This window comes from Meles meles, chromosome 13, assembly GCF_922984935.1.
Source record: "Meles meles chromosome 13, mMelMel3.1 paternal haplotype, whole genome shotgun sequence".
In the NCBI taxonomy this organism is placed as follows: domain Eukaryota; kingdom Metazoa; phylum Chordata; class Mammalia; order Carnivora; family Mustelidae; genus Meles; species Meles meles.
Window position 1 is genome coordinate 69,705,919 of NC_060078.1, and position 10,058 is coordinate 69,715,976.

The window sequence follows — 10,058 nt, forward strand, 5'->3', positions numbered from 1 at the left end:
TCAGAGGAGGCTGCCCGCAAGGTGAAACATTCTCTCATCTGCCGTCAGATTCACCGTCCTTCTGCCCTTCCTCCCCACACCCGGCTCTCCAGAGTCTTGATCCTAACATCCTCCCTATAAGGACGGCCCCTTCCCTCCCTTGCAATAATCCTCTTGAGGAAGGTTCTCCTCACTACGTCAGGGTCTTTCTTCGACAGGCCCTCGATGGTGTGTCGGTATGGTCCCGGCCACATCCCTCACTTCTTTTTCATTCCAACCCCGCCTCCCTACTCTCCTTGCCATTCATCGAACTCTAACCCTTTTTCTTCCCGGGCTCTTTGCATATCATGATTCCCTCTATCTGAAGCCTACGTGACCCCTTACAGCCACCTGGGTGGCTCGCCCACGTCATCCCAGGGTTCGTTCCCACGCTAGCCCACCAAAGAGGCCTTCCCGGATAGCTCACTGTAAAATACCCAGTCCAGCACTTTCCTCTCTCCCGGTTCCTTCCTGCAGGTTTCCTCCCTTCACTATGTTTGCCGCCACCCATCCGACAAATTGGTTGGCTGTCTGTCTCCCAGAACTGAGGATAAGAACTCCCTGTGACCAGGGGCTTTACCTTCTTTGGTCAGGGCTGTACCTTTGGTGCCTGCAACACTGACTGGAATGGGACGAAGTTGGCTTTCAATAAGTATTGGACTAAATAAAATGATATGGCTAAATAAGATAAAATGAAAAGTACTAGCTATACTTGGCCAGTGTATACTAGGTCTCGGTGTTCTACTCTGATTCCTAGGTCTCATAATTATCTGTAAAGGTGGGGACGATCATCTCCTTTTACAGATGAGGACACTGAGTTAGAGAGATCCACCAGAATCCTGCAATTTTCCCAGTTATGATGTGCTCAAGACTCAAACAGACTCCAAAACCTTTGTCTTTTTAATTATAATATAGAAGGCTGCCTCCTAAGACTTTATGGTTGCTGCAGTGCAATTGCCTGCAAAAGAAAACAGAAATGACTCCCAAAGTACCTCTTTCCCTTCACACCAGAAGCAAGGGTTTGCGGGAGAACCTGTGGGAGCAGCAGAGAGAAAGCAGACTCCTTCTGTCCCCAGGGGTGAGGGAAGAATGCCAGCGATGGGGTCTCTTCCTCAAGAAGCTGGCTGGTCTAGCCATTGCCTCACCATTGCCTCAACAGGTGGCAGTGCCTGACCCACAGTAGGGACTAGACATGTGTTGAATGAAGGTGCCACGCTGGGCATGGAGGACACGTAAAGGACCAGAGGAGAAAGAACACCCTTGAAACCAGGAAGAATCAGAGAAGGCTTATTAGAGGTGGTATTTACAAGTACCCTAGAAGGATGGGTGGAATTTACACTTGGACAAACAGGAGGAGGAAAGGTCTTCAGGTTCTGTCCGGGACAGCCACAAGCCTCAGGGCTCCATGCTCACTCCATTTCACCGTGTGACCCAGCGTGCAGCCGTGTACCGCGAATGCTCCCCCCTGACCTGCGATTTCATAGAGTTGCAAAAATGCTCATGATAGAGGTGGGTTGTATGGCTCACTTATTTTTTCTCCAGACCAGCCCTAAACCTGCAAGGCAAAAATAGCAGGCATTGGATACTTTTCCATCTCCCATGAATACAATGGGTTCTGGAAGAGATCGCTCTTGGGGAGGGGCTGAAAAAATGTTTCTCAAACATAGTAATGACCTTGTTTTTATTAAGTTCCTAACACATGCCAGGTACCAGGTTATGCATATTATATATGCCAATGCACCTACTTCTTCCAAGAATCTGTGAGATAATGACTAGGTCCATTTTACTGAGAAGAGACAGAGTCTTAGAGAAGTCCTTAATCATCTGGTTTTAAGTTTGGGATGCAGACTTAGGCCCATCTGACTCTCCCCTCTTCGTCAGTTGACTGTGTTATTTTGCCTTCCGAGACATGAAATTTTTACTAACCAACTTCATATTTTGCTAACGTAAGCACCCACACAGAAACAGGGCTCTTCCCCTAGGAAACCAGTTCTTTTTCGTAGAGCATTACCCGACATAGTAATTGGTGCATAAAATTGCAGGTGTGTGCCTACTTCATGAATGCTGAAAATGAGAGAACAAACTTTGCAATCAGATAAATTAAGGGCACCTATTTATTTTACCTCTCAAAAGGATCCCACCTTTTAAAAAGATTAAAATAAATGCTCTAATGTATTTCATTGTTGCTAATAAATAATTTCTTGGTGTGCTTGGAAAATGGTAATCAATTTCCTGTCGTGTTTTATTTTAGTATAATCTGCCCATTCTCAGCCTGGGCAAAGGAAACTTGTAGTGCCATGTGACCTGGCCCCGGGTCACAGTGGATTGTCATGAGAGACGTGATTCAAGCTGAGTTTTCTTGAGAACGTGCTATGGAACCCAGGGGCTGAATTAGACTGAATTAGCCCTGGGGTAAAGACATGGAGTCAGGGCAGCTATGGTCCCATGGTAACCCCATACGACACACCAACCAGTAGAGTCAAGAAGCAAGAACAGCAAGAAATCAATATACAGAATGAGAGATGGGAAACAGTACACAGCGGACACAAGAGGTTGGGTCACTCCAAAAGGCTAGGGAGAGTGGCTAACTGATTTTGGGAAGCGATAACTCTCCACTCCTGGGAAGCTCAGCTCTTTCCTCAAGTTAGGCTCTATGAGAGTCCCATGACTTCTTACATGAAATGGCACTTTTAAGTCAAGCCATTTTCAGGGGATGCATTAGTTACCTATTGCTGTGGGCCTTCCAGGTGGGGATACTTCCTTTTTTTTTTTTTTTTTTTTAAGATTTCTACTTATTTATTTGACAGAGATCGCAAGTAGGCAGAGAGGCAGGCAGAGAGAGAGAAGAGGAAGCAGGCTCCTTGCTGAGTAGACAGCCCGATGCGGGGTTTGATCCCAGGACCCTGAGATCATGACCTGAGCCAAAGGCAGAGGCTTACCCCCTGAGCCACCCAGGCGCTCCCAGGTGGTGATACTTCTGACTCATACAAGCTGCCTCAGACAGACTGGACTCCTGGACCTGCTCTGAGCTCATGCTGGGTCTTCCCAAGTCTCCCCCTGCCACTCCTCTTCTCTCCTCCCTCTTCCATCTTCCCAGACCGCACTCAAGCCGCACCTCTCCTCCTCCAGGTAGCCTTCCCCACTGTGCCCTGGAAGGCAGTAGCTTCTGCTCCTGGATTCCTCTAATTCTCGGGGAAATTTATCTATTTGTTTACTCAAGTAGACTATTACTGACAACTGACAGTTGTTGTTGTTTTCCATTTGAGAAAAAAAAAAGTTAGAACTCTACACCACACATGAAAATAGATTCCAGGGCGCCTGGGTGGCTCAGTGGGTTAAGCCGCTGCCTTCGGCTCAGGTCATGATCTCGGGGTCCTGGGATCGAGTCCCGCATCGGGCTCTCTGCTCAGCAGCGAGCCTGCTTCCCTCTCTCTCTCTCTGCCTGCCTCTCTGTCTACTTGTGATCTCTCTCTGTCAAATAAATAAATAAAATCTTTAAAAAAAAAAAAAAAAAAAAAAAAAAAAAAAGAAAATAGATTCCAGATGGATGAAAAAGCTAACTGGAGTGAATAGGCAATTCTACAGAGACAGAAAATAGATGGGTGGTTGCCAGGGGCTGAGGGGTTGCTGGGAAATGGGGAGTGACTGTGCAGAGACAGGGAGTTTCTCTTTGGGATGATGAAAATGTCCTAAAATTGATGGTAGTGAGGGTTTCACAATCCTATAAATATAGTAAAATCACTGATAGGTATACTTTAATGTCTAAATTATATGATTGTATATCATACCTTTGGTAAATTTAAGGATATATTTTTAAAGCTATTGAGAGAAGCTGACCAGAGATAATTTACAGAGCTCATACTTATGCATTCTTCTGTATGTGTATTACGGACACATAACATAACAAGTTTCTTTTTTAAAAATCTAACCAGATAAGGAAGATCTATTCAGGTTGTAGGGGACATTACAGGAAAATAGATTGTATAACACCCGAGTGGGCAGGACCTTCCTTGGTATGATAAAGCCCTGAAAGTCGTAAAAGAAAAACCAACATGTCATATTTTACTATCTATATGGAACAAATTAAATTTCAGCTAATGACGTCATAAAAATACAAAAAACTAACTACAAAAAAACTGAAAAAGAATATTTACTATACATATATGAACATATATATGTATATATACACACATATGTATATAAATTATAACTACCAAAGATGGATTTAATATTTCTAAAATAAATGCTCTTAAGAATTAACAAAAATTAGGGGCACCTGGATGGCTCAGTCAGTTAAGTGTCTGCCTTCAATTCAGGTCATGATCTCAGGATCCTGGAACTGAACCCCACATCAGTCTCCCTGCTCTGCAGGGAATCTGCTTCTCCATCTCTCCCTGCCCCTGCTTGACTGCTCTCTCTCTCGTGAGCACACTCTCTCTGTAATAAAGAAATAAAATCTTAAAAAAAGAATAAAAATTGTAGGCAATCGAATGTAAAATTAAACAGGCAACGATGAACAAGGGCGGAAATGACCGTGACCAAGACCAGGACTGCTGGCTTGGGACTGATGGGGATGGGCTCTGTTGGGTGATGTCTCCTCATTGCTCCTCCATAACTGATGCAGCAGCTAGACGAGGTGTGGTTAATTCATGGTCCTCAAGGGCAACATTCTTACTTTGGCTTCTTTGAGGTCCAATTTGCTGTGTATCTTTTTCACTCTAATGGACTACATTCTCCAGCTCTACTTCCGCAATAACAAATATTCCTTCTCTAGTTATGTTTAAAGACAAAAACATTTTGTGCGCATGTGACTTTAGTAAAACTTTCTATTTCATACTTACCTGTTTTTACATTAAAGATTATTTTTCTGGTTGGGAAAAAAAATTATTTTTCTGATGTTGTGTTGCTGCCGCCCAAACTAATTCATTGCTCTTCTGCACTGAGTTATATGGGATCTGCTGAGACCAAATATGTAACATTTCAATGGGGCACAGGATGGGTACTTAGCATTTTCATCAGGAATTCCATCCTCAGCATAACATGCAAAATTATTATGCTTTCAGGAACTTAACGTAATTGCCTTGGGCAAAAGGTAGAATTTCCCATTTGCTCATAAAAGCAGTAAAGACTTCTAATGTACCAAATTGGCTTTAGTGCCATGTTTCCCTCTTAAATAGCATTTGAAAAAAAATGCACACAGGTGGTTAGAAGTAAAAGAAAAATCTTAGTCTTAGATTAGCCACAATAGCATGAGAGCTTACAAAAAAAAAAAAAAGAGGTGATTTTTTTTTCTCTCTGAGGAAATTTAGGGAATTTAATGGGGAAATGTTAGGAAATGGATTTCTCACTCTTTTTTGGTCACCCATCCCCACCTACCTCCCCTCTGGTCGCCATCAGTTTGTTCTCTATTGTTAAGAATCTATTTCCTGGTTTGTCTCCCCAATACTTTGTTCATTTTTTTTGGTTCTTAAATTCTATATGTGAGTGAAATTATAGGTTATTGCCTTTCTCTGACTGGTTTACTTTGCCTAGCGTTATACTCCCTAGCTCCATCCATGTTGTTGCAAATGGCAAGATCTCATTATTTTTTGTGGCTGCATAATATTCCGCATGCACTCTCTCTCGCTCTCTCTCTCTCTCTGTGTGTGAGAGAGAGAAAGATGTCTTCTTTATCCACTCATGCATTGATGAACACTTGGGCTGCTTCCATAATTTAGCTGCTGTAAATAATACTACAGTAAACATAGGGGCATACACATCTTTTTGAATTAGTGTGGTTTTTGTTTTGTTTTTGTTTGTTTTTCTTTTTTTTAATTTTTCATTGTGTTCAGTTAGTACATAGAGTACATTGTAAGTTTTCGTTGTAGTGTTTCAACAATTCATTAGTTGTATATAACACCCAGTGGCTTTGTATTCTTTGGGTAAATATCCAGTAGTGCAATTACTGGACCTTAGGGTGGTTCTATTTTTAATTTCTTGAGGAACCTCCATACTGTTTGCATTTGCCACCAACAGTGTGACGGTTCCTTTTGTGCCCCATCCTTCACCAATACCTGTTGTTTCTCATGTTGTTGATTTTAGCCATTCTGACAGGTGTGAAGTGACATCTCTTTGTGGCTTTGATTTGCATTTCCCTGATGATAAATGGTGAGCATCTCTTCATGAGTCTGCTGGCCATCTGTATGTCTTCTTTGGAGAAAGGGCTGTTCATATCTTCTTCCTTTTCTCTTTTTCACATGTCAGGTATCTTCTTTGATGTGGCTTCTTCTCTCCCTTTAGTTGTTCTGTCAGTCTTCAGGTTGATTTCTGGGGTATTTGGGATTATCTGATGGTTATCTAATTGTGCTCGTGGGACAAGATGAGCCTAGGGTCCTCCTGCTCCACCACCATCTTCCTGCTTGCTCTCCTCTGTCCGTTTTTAACAGTATTATTTGTTTTTTGGTATTGAGTTCTATAAGTTCTTTACATATTTTGGATACTGTTTATTGGCTATGTCATCTACAAACAACATCTTTCAAGATTTCGCACTCTAAATTTCCTCACGCAATAGCTGAATTAGAGAGAGCCACAGAAGGCATGGGATTGAACCTCCCATCACCATCCCTTCCCCACATGCCATAGCCTGCATCGGAAGGTTGATTGAAAAATCAACCCAAAGTCCTATGAGCACTTCAAATACCACAGATCAAAAGCCCATCTAGAAGCTGTTCCTCCTGCTGTTCTCCCTGCAGCACCACAAACCCTCTTGTCCATGCTAAACATTGGTCCTTCCAGATGTTTCCCTCTCCAATCCATCAACACCCAACCAGCCATACACTGAGCCCTGAAATGTTTGCCTCTAAGAAATTTTGCAAACTCCTCCAGACTACCTAACCACACAATCAGAGCTCTGGTTCCATTCCTCATCCTTTCTCACCTAGGCCCTTGTAGGGGTCTTCTAACTGGTCTTTCTACTTCCATGCTGTCCCCCTCAAACCACTTCTTTACCTAGCTCCCATCCCATCCATCTGAAATGCAAATCCAATCATGGTGCTCTCATCAACAAAACTGTTCAATAATTTCTACTAGCTAAGGATGCTGTATTGGCTAAGGCTCCATCTAAGTTCTTGGTGTGACAATCACTGCCCTCCACAACCCTCACCCACAATGCTCTCCAGCCTCATCTCTCTCCACGGTTTCCTCAGAATGTATCCTCCAGTTTCCACAGACCATTCATCATACTAGACAGGCACCATGCTTCGCTAAGTATCTGCCACTGACAGTAGAGAAACACTTGTTCATCTGGGCCAACCCTCGAACTTAGTTAAGTGTTCCTATTGCTCCATCTTTACGTCTCTTACAGCACCTGCCATAGCACATTAAAATGATCTGCTTAAGGAGTGTCTGGGTGGCTTAGTTAGCCGAGGGTCCAACTCTTGATTTCAGCTCAGGTCATGATCTCAGGGTCAAGCTCCATGTTCAGTGGAGAGTGTGCTGTGGCTCTCTCTCCCTTTCCCTCTGCCTCTCCCTCTGCTCACTCTCATGCCCTCTCTCTCAAATAAATAAATAAATAAATAAATCCATCCTTAAAAAAAATAAAAAGGTCTCTTTATGTGCCTGCTTCTTCTACTTGAATATTAAGTACTTGGGCAAGGGAATCTGCCTTTGTTATCCCCTCATTGTCAACAGCTGACAAAAATGTCTGCTTCAAAGGAGGTTTGTAACAATTATACATTAAACATAACTGAACTGGGCCAGCATTCTCTCCCTGGCAAACAATTATAAGGGATTTTCTTGGGTATGGGGAAATTCTTCTCCAGAAGGCAGAGTTCCCTGTGTACCTTCATGGCAGTCTTGCCCTCCCCCACCCCCACCCCCCAAAGAGGCACTTTCCTTCTAAGATAATATCACATCCAAGATCTTGTCTTTATTGCTGACTTTCAAACCTCGAAACACGTTAGAATTACCTAGACAGCTTTAAAAATATTCTATGCCCAGGCCTTACTGATTCTAGATCAATGAAATCAGAATCTCTAGGGATGGTTCCCAGGTTAGTTTACATAGTCTTTCCAGGTGATGGTGATGTGCAGTCAGGGCTGAGAACTTTGGGTCCCAGCGTTAGAACCCAGAGGTCCTATGCTTTGGTGTCTCTTCCTCAAAAAGGTCGAAGCCCTAGTCAGACGCCTGGAATTTGTGTGAGCCAACAATGTCAGCCCAAGGAGAGAGCCCTGTGCCCAAACCAGAATCCACTTGGGTCCTAGTCATTTGCCTTGACAGTCATCATTGAGATTTACCAGATGCCTTCACACCTATAGGGTCATTCCACAGTCTAGGCATGGGTCCCGATTTTAGGAGGAAGGACTGGAAAGTAAATCATTTCTATTGACTGGCATGATATTTCTTTCACAGGATACTATAAAACTGGGCCACTAGAATGCTGTTGACAAGTTAATGTGGGATGACTCACTTACATAAAATAAAGGACAAAATCAGGGCACTATAGGTATCCTGTGGTCCACTCCCAACTCTCAGGCCTGAGCTTAAGGCATGGGGCCTGTTTTGTGCTGGCTATTCCTATTCCACCAGTGGAGCCACTTTCAGTCTACAACATCCAAGGATAGTGGGGATGGTGGCAGACATCCTTTCCTGTGAGCACTGTATACTTCTGGTACACAGGGGCATCTACCCCTTCTGCTGTGTGCTCCCACACCACAGGACAGTCAGACTCCTGGGAAGGGCTTTTGAAACTCTTCCTTCACAAATTTTATAGGACTGTCCCAAGTGATGTCCTCTCTTGTTCTATTGATGGAGTGATGACCCTCTTGAGTCAGTCTGAAGTCACGCCAGACAAGGAATAGGCATTTCTTGGGGCCACTCCTTTCAGTCCACCAATTGTCCCTCACCTATCTTTCCCACCGGGAAAAGTGTGCGGACAACTGGGACATAGTTAACACTGAAAGAGATCACATTCTAGGGATGCCTGGGTGGCTCAGTGGGTTAAGCCTCTGCCTTTGGCTCAGGTCATGATCTCAGTGTCCTGGGATCGAGCCCCACATCAGGCTCCCTGCTCAGCAGGGAGTCTGCTTCTCCCTCTGCTTCTGACCCTCCCCCTGCTTGTGCTCTCTTACATGCTCTCTCTCAAATAAATAAATAAAATTTAAAAAAAGAGATCACATTCTAGGAATGTAGTGATTACAACTAAAAAGTCCAAGAGAAGACCAAGTTGCGAGTTGTGTTGTTCCCTTTGGGCTATCATTCTTAAAAGTGAGATTAACTTGATTAGGAAATGAATTACCTTTCACCCTTTCCTATATACACTGGGCATAACTTGCACTTGTGGTCATCATCAACAAAACACAGTGACAATCTCCAAGAGAGTCATTGGAAGCCAATATTCATAGGCAACATCATGCAAAATGCAATATCATGATCAATGATATAACTGTAGTAAATAAGTAGCATTAGGAATCTGTAGAGTTCAGAAGGTGCACATGTTTCAATAGAAACAGGTCCTAAAGACCTATGGGATTATTGCCAACTCTTTCTCTCAGTGAGTTATGAAATTTGCCAGAAATGGTTCATTTGGCAGCAAAGAACATAAAGAAATAGTTTATGAGCCCAAACATGAAGAGATGGTGTCTGAACACAATGATGAATCTTTATACATTGATTGAACAATGAACCATTACTCTAACTTCTTATCAATAAATCATTATACAGTGCATGAGCTCATGAATTTTGTAATACATTTTATATGACCTTGCTGGCCTCAGATTATTCACAGAAGGGAGGGGTAAAGAACATTTTAAGGAACCTGGATTTTGATATGTCCCATTACATTGTCCTTAATCCTTGTTTACAACCTGAAAATGTGGGTCCTTCAATTGACTACAATCTTGGAGTTCAGTGAGTGGGAAAAAAAGGACAGGTTATTCATTCATCTTAGTACTGCTAGGACGAGAGACCCTGACACAGAACAGGTGTTCCTATAAATGTTTGCTGCATGAATAATAACCTTAATTGTATCATTTATTTTGTCCCCGTAGAAAAAGTCTAAGATA